General features: G+C 37.2%; 1 protein-coding gene across 1 annotated transcript in view; it reads left to right on the forward strand.

Annotated features, from left to right (window-relative positions):
* The first annotated feature begins 3,809 nt into the window (after positions 1-3,809).
* Positions 3,810-7,966, forward strand: part of LOC139760360 (NAD(P)H pyrophosphatase NUDT13, mitochondrial-like) — a 45,479-nt gene continuing 41,322 nt past the window's right edge. Inside the window, exon 1 of the transcript XR_011715326.1 lies at positions 3,810-3,828. The gene's annotated coding sequence lies outside the window, so the exon portion shown is untranslated. The remainder of the gene's footprint in view (positions 3,829-7,966) is intronic.

Here is a 7,966-nt window from a genome sequence, read left to right on the forward strand (position 1 = left end):
GGCCTTGACCATATGGGATGGTTCGCTCCTCCCTTCTTGTGTCCTCTGATAGTTTTACCACTTTCATAGCCCTTTCGCAAACTGTTCTGTTGAGCAAAAACAGCTTATTTGATAGACTAAAATTTTATATGGAACTTCTTAGACTAGACTCAACAATTCTCTTGGCTCAATCATTAAATTTGAAGACTTCAAAATGGTTGTTGCAGTCAAGCATAAGACTAAAATCTCTAACATGACAGGAAATAGCACTTTTAATTCTCAGCGCTTGCCTATGCTCATAAACCTCTAATGTGAAATCTCTTCCCATTTCACTATCACTAATACATACATTGAACATTCTTCATATATATCATACATATCACCAGTGTCTTTTATATCTTAAAGCTTCTTTTTTACTGATGCATCCTCTGTAAAATTTACATATCTAAATTTAAAATTTGCTCTCAATTTTTGGTAAGTTTTCTTTAGTCTTTTGAAATGCTCATTATAAGAAATATTATCATTCTTTTATAATCTGTCCTCCTAGCTCCCAACTGTGCATTGAAAATTAACCACTTTGGATAAAAGACCTTCAAAAAGGCACTTAGCTTTTTAATTTCCTTATCAATATATGAATCAGACAAGGGACAACATGCCATCGATGGGCTGAACCTGGTAGAAGCAGCCAGGGGAAACCATAGAAAGGTGTTAGGACCCAGGTTGTGTTCAGGAAGCTCTGGTTTCAATGCATTATATATGAGAGATATAGACTGGGTGCGAGTGAATGAGGAGGCCATTTCTTTACTCCTAGCACTACCTTAATAATGTGGGGATGTGGAATATGTTTGAAAAATCAAACAGTAAGGTCAACCAATTTCTTCAGCTTAGCACTGAGCAAAAATCACATAAGTGCGTGTATGGGAAGTTGCTACTTTTCTAATTACAGACGATTTTTGATTGTCACTTTCCCTAAACTAAAGCAAGTATGAACAGGAAAATAATAGTATAGAAAAATTCCCTATTTAGATGTCATGTCTGAAGGGAAAATGACAATCTAACATCATCTGTACAGAGGAAAGAAACAAGATATAAAACATACATACACTATTTCTCATACTATGATACTCAAGTAATCAGTTGTCTTCAGTGTTCTTTGAACATGCAGGATTAGTTATTCTTCATAAACGGAGGAGAAAACTGAAAAGAAGAGTAACATTTTTAAAGGTCGGCATCAGTCACTCATCTACAAGTACATTTGGCAACAAAACATCTTATTCAGGCAGATCAAATGTCATTAGTGATTAAAAAGATTGTTCTTCCTTTTAATGAAAATGTCAAACAAGAAAATATTGCAAAAATATGAGTAAATCTTGCATTTAGATATTACGAATTCCATATGGGATATTTTGCAGGAAAAGAAGTGTAAATTCACTACCTTGAAAAGAATTTCCACATAATATATAAGTAAGTGAAACAAGAGAACTTTAAAACAAGGGTTTATGAGCATAAGTGAGATGTAAGAGTTAAGAATGAAAAAGTTATTTTTTGACATATAATAGATTTTAATCTTATGGCTGACAACTGTCACCATGTTTTAAAATCTAACAATTACATCTATCTAGAGAAAAGGTGATAATTGTAGTTTAATAACCTCCACAGAAAATTTCAGTTTACCAGAAGTGCAGTTTTCCTTTAACTGACTAACTTGTAAAAAAAAGTTTTAGATATGGTAAATGTTCCATGGAGGAGCCCATCATTATATAATACTCAAGGCTTAATCTTTCAGGTAACGTCACAGCAGATGAAGTTGCACAGCATTTCAAGATTACACACTATAAGATGAAGAGGTTGCCAGAGCCTGTTCCTCCACTCTGCCACTGTTAATACCACATGAGAAGGACCTGTGATGAGCCAAAACTGAACCGAAGTAATGTTAAACAAATCTCCAGTGCACTGCATGTAGATGTTTGGGATTTCTTAAGTGATGCCCGAGCAAGGGCTGCAACTTCAAAGAGAGTTAAATGCAAAAGACTGATAGATGCAAGTCAACAACACAGCAGAGTGATACAAGCAATGCAATGAAGATCATAAAATGATAATACAAAATATGTATTCAGACCTGAATGCCTTTTTTCTGGGTGCTATGAAAGGTGATGAAAAAGTTCTATGGAGATGACTGAGGGGACTATAATCCATAAGTCTATTGATGGATGAGAACCCATTTTCATGCATGAAATTACAGATGAATAGTTAGCAAAATTGTGGATTGGTGTGAATTAATTAATGCACTCATCAAAATTATCCAACCCAAATAAAGTATTATGATATTTTATGAAGCAAAAGATTTCAGATTAAGAGATATTATTGAAGGATTGAACAGAGAAAACTGCGAGATACTGTTAAACGTAAATTTTTTTTTCAATATGTTAAGAAGATTAAAGTAAGTTAGAAGGACAGTAAGGCAACATGACAGTTTGTATCATAAGTGAATATAAGTACATAAAAACAATGCAAAAACTAAAATAGCTTTTTCTTTATAATGACTGTTTAATTTGCTTACTGAGTAATGTAAGGTAACCATTCCTACAATCACATATTTTCAACTATTACAAATATAAGACAGATATAGGACCAAACTTACAAACTGATTCTAATTCACAACCTCAGAATACTATAATACCTTGTCTTTTAATGTCAAGTTAATTTGCACTCCTGGTTATCATACACAGAAACTGAAGTGGGTCGTGTTGGAAAAATATGAATTAATACTTCATTTCTGGTTGCCTGAACAGCATTATGGACTGGACTACAATCAAGTCAATGTGGTTATAAAACCTTCCAATTCTTTAAAACATTATTGTAAAGATCACAACTGAAATACTCCTTCCTGGGTATTTCCTTATCCATTCGATTAAATACAGTGCTAATATCAACCACCATACACCCTCTCATAGAAGCCTAAGAGATTTGTCAACACACAGCCTCTTTCCCTAGATCAATTTTATAAGGCAGTTTCTCTCCTGCAAGTAGCCATTCACCTACTACTATGATTACCATTTCCAATGTACCAGTGCATGTGTGTACATAAGCAAATGCTCAGAGTTTTCTAAAACTCCTAAACAACTTCTACTCTCCCATATTTGCTATCTAGCAATAACCAAACAACTCATAAATTAAATCAACCTACCTTCAAAGAAAGCAGGATGGAAAATGCTTCTTAAGCAACCTCAACCTTCAAGGTAATCCTCAAAGCTCTTTTCTCTCTGACAGATTTCTCGTATATTTGAAGCTTTGCAATCTCACATGCCGTTAAGGCAAGAAAAACTTCACTGGTTTAAGTGCATCATAACTGACCTTTCTATATATTAATGACTGATTCAGAAGGATGTATAAGTTGGTCGTCCTTGGGACTCTGACCAGCAGCCTCCCCAGCCCCTACCCCACCACAACACCACTGATCGTTTCACATCCTCAAATTCACTATTTTCAATTAACCTAACACGTTATCAAAATCTATAAAACACTAAATGAACATATAACGTTGATTATATTTACTAAATATCACAAAAATGAATTGTTTATCAACATTTTGTCTCACTTAAAATTTGAAAACAGGTTGATATTGCTGCAAACCCACTAAATCTTCTAAACCATATTCATCAATGGATTTTGGAGACAATACGGAAAAAGATGGGTTCAAAGTGCTGACTAATATATCATGATGAATTTTACAGAAACTTTCCTTACATCCTTTCCCTTAAATATGCCAAATGTGCCAAAAGCAACAATGGTAAAAATGTGCCAATAATGCACAATCCCTCTGCGCCTGGAGCCCGCAACATGGACCAGGTACAGTAATATTATTTTACATGATTCCCATTGTTAAAGTCAGAATGTATTATATCTTTTATCAGTGATGAATGACCAAAACGCAGTTAATTAGCAGAGGTTACTGTGGTGATAATAAATCCAAGCTAGTTGCTACAGGACTGCATTGAATGTTATCTACATGGCCATGTGCTTGCATGTCTTCAACCTGGGTTTTGTACAAAAGTACATTACGAAACCGATGAAGGAATATTTTTGTGATTGGGTGAAGATGCTTCTTGTTATGCGTTATGAGAATACCGGTGTTAACAATGAGGTGTTGAGAGAATGTAGTTTTCAACGTTTGAACTGTTCGAGCTAAGCGCGTTGTAAAGTCCATCCAGTCGCCATTATTGGCTTGTATAATCACAACTATAATACAGTTTGTTTATTCTAGGAATAGTGAAAAACTAGGCTATACAAGTGATAATTTAAAATCTTATCAGTAGTTAGTCGTATGTATTTGCTCCACACGGTCATACCCAGTCCCAGCAACAGGGATCATTTTGGCGCCAAAATGTATTATTTCAAAAACCATTTTCAAGAAACTTAACACAGCATAATTCCATGAAACTTTAAGTTTATTTATGCACTGGATGATGAATTTTTCCGGCTTTTATACAGATATGGTCAAGTAACATGATAGGAGCTGTTAGACAACTGATGATTTTCAAAATCCAAAATGGCTGGTGTGATCGCTTCCCGTGTCCACATCATTGTACACTTCTGAACATATATATATTTTTTTTTCCCGCGAGAAGAAAAAGTAACATTATATTTAACAGTTTCTGCGACCAATATTTTATTCTTTAAATTATTTACCATCGCTGAGCAATACCACTCAGTATCCAAGACTGTTAAACTTTAAACGAGGCGGAATCAAAATGAAAGTTCATTGTCTATTCTTGGAACACTTAGAATGATGGTATACACAAAAGCATATTTTTCATACATTTGATGAACTCATATTGGTGTTATTTAAAGTATTAGGAAGAATCCTGGGTGGTGCATGAAGTGTTAGGGTCATAGAGTCCTTGGTGCATGATGAGTGGTATGAAGGGTCCTTGGTGCATGATGAGTGGTATGAAGGGTCCTTGGTGCATGATGAGTGGTAAGAAGTGTCCTTGGTGCATGATGAGTGGTATGAAGTGTCCTTGGTGCGTGATGAGTGGTAAGAAGGGTCCTTGGTGCATGATGAGTGGCATGAAGGGTCCTTGGTGCATGATGAGTGGTATGAAGGGTCCTTGGTGCATGATGAGTGGTATGAAGGGTCCTTGGTGCATGATGAGTGGCATGAAGGGTCCTTGGTGCGTGATGAGTGGTAAGAAGGGTCCTTGGTGCATGATGAGTGGTATGAAAAGTGCTTGGTGGATACATGTATGGTGGTAAGAGATGTTTGGATGCGTGATGAGTGGTAAGAACGGTCCTTGTTAGGAGCGTTTTTTGTAATATGAAAGGTCTTGGGGTGCTTGCCAGGGATAAGAAGGTTCTTTGGTGCATGGTGAGTGGGAAGAAAGGTTTTTGTTTGGGACGTGCTGTGATAAGAAGGGTCCATGTTGGGAGCATTTTAGGCATATGAAGGGTTCTGGGTGCCTGCTGAGTGGTAGGAAAGGTTTTGGGAACTTGTTAAGTAGTTGTACGTGCTAGGTGCGTGCTGTGCTACGAAGGGCCATCGGTATGTGCTGAGTGGTAGGAAAAGGCCTTTAGTGTGTAGTGAGAGGTAGGAAGGGTCCTGGTTGTGTGCTGTGTGGTTGTGAGGGCCCTTGCTTGGTGCGTGCCCAGCGGTAGGAAGTGTGTCTGGGGAAATGCAGTGGCGGCGGTGATGCTCGTTGGGTGGGCGAGAGACGGGAGTGGTCGGCTTGGCGTGGTGGAGGCCATAAATCAACGTTATCTGGGTAAACTGGGTTGTGTATCACGAGGGGTGTGTGCGTCGGGTGTAGCTGTCGTGTGAGTGATGCTGGCCCTCACCCTCTCCAGCCCACCCACCACATCCACCATATTGCTTCCAGTTCGCTGAGCAAAGCCGCCTTAAAAGGAGCATAACCCTAGGTTTTTGCCTTAATGTCGTGAAAAGGAAGTTTGTATTGCGTGATTTATGGACTTGTTTTTACACCCATACACCTAACTTAACCATGTTTTACTTAACCACATAATCTGACTAACCAAACGTTATTTTATCACCTAATTAAACCTTACCTAACAACCAAACTAACCTTACCTTGCGGTCTAACACGAGTAAGCTGTTACATCTAAACCATCCATCCTTACTGAACCGTACCTAAACTTAGAATAGGCCAGCCACCTAACCAACTTATCCATCGTCCATACTTATCTAAACCTTATCTTGCCCCATAACTAAACTTTTCCTTAGCTTGTTAAATTAACTTCATACATCACTTAACCACACCTTTCGAAATATTACAGAAAGTCTCCACTTGTATTTTTTCGTTTGATCACCAGCCTTCCACTCCATTATGTCTTCCACCACACACACGCTACTTGTTTCATCATTCATTCCACTGTATCATCCCTTTCTTCATCGTAACCATGCCATCATTCTCTTCCTTGTATCCATTTGCTTTCATGATATTTCTTAACCATATCCTACTCTCTCCTGCCTAAGTCAGTATTATATCCCTCAATCATATTTCAGTTCATTATTTTTTCATAACACTTTTCTGATTTGACTGCCGTCCTCGCCATATTCTTATTATACCTCATTTTCACGTTATTGTACTTGGACCAGTGTATTCTTAGATCCATATTTTCTTGTTTTCCTCCATTCTTCGTCACACTTTTTTATTTCAGAATTGTCCTCGTCATACTAAACCTATCACTTTAATCTCCCATCACTGTACTCTTAATTATAGTACATGCCCTTCATTAAAGTACTCTCCCTTCAATATAGCACGCTTCATTATAGTGCTCTACATTCATTGTAGTACTCGCTCTTCATAACGGTATTCTCCCTTCAGCGTACTTTCCCTTGACATGTATTGTAGCACGAGCCTCGTGAGCAGTGTTTGGTATCGCGTGTTTCCGTCACCAGTACTTTTGGTTATACTCTAACGTCTGCTTCTGGAAACTTTTAGATACTTAAACGGTAGAAATAAACGGCAATATGCTTGATATTCTTTTTCCGAGAAATATTGTTGATTCTGAAGGTAGTCAGTAGTTTATATATATATATATATATATATATATATATATATATATATATATATATATATATATATATTAAGTACTTAAGTTTATTATGTATATTTGATCCCTTCAAACTCCATTTCGACCAATAGAAACTGCCGTTTAATGTAGGGGACGAGGTTCAGGCATCCTCCCTCATTATCTAGCGTCGTCCCTCTATCCACCAGCCCTCCCCTCCCGTCGTCAAGAGGCATGCCTCTATTCATCAGTTCCTCGTCGTTATTCACTTGTTAATAACTTTCGAGATACTCGAGGGAAACAGCGTCGTAGCTGAGAACTGTGTTTGTGAATAGCAAGAGGATCAGATAATGAATATATATATATATATATATATATATATATATATATATATATATATATATATATATATATATATATATATATATATATTCATACTATTCGCCATTTCCCACGATAGCGAGGTAGCGTTAAGAACAGAGGACTGGGCCTTTCAGGGAATATCCTCACCTGGCCCTCTTTGTTCCCGCGTTAGCGAGGTAGCGAATGGAAACAGACGAAAGAATGGCCCAACCCACCCACCCACACACGCACAGATAGCGTTCTACGGAGGAGAGTGGATGTGTTGGAAATGAAATGTTTTATAACAATATATGGTGTAAGGTGGTATATATATATATATATATATATATATATATATATATATATATATATATATATATATATATATATATATATATATTATCCCTGGGGATAGGGGATTAAGAATACTTCCCACGTATTCCCTGCGTGTCGTAGAAGGCGACTAAAAGGGGAGGGAGCGGGGGGCTGGAAATCCTCCCCTCGTTTTTTTTTTTTTTTTTTTTTTTTTTTTTTTTTTTCCAAAAGGAGGAACAGAGGGGGGCCAGGTGAGGATATCCCACAAAGGCCTCTGTTCTTAACGCTACCTCGCTAACGC

This window comes from Panulirus ornatus, chromosome 36, assembly GCF_036320965.1.
Source record: "Panulirus ornatus isolate Po-2019 chromosome 36, ASM3632096v1, whole genome shotgun sequence".
NCBI lineage: Eukaryota > Metazoa > Arthropoda > Malacostraca > Decapoda > Palinuridae > Panulirus > Panulirus ornatus.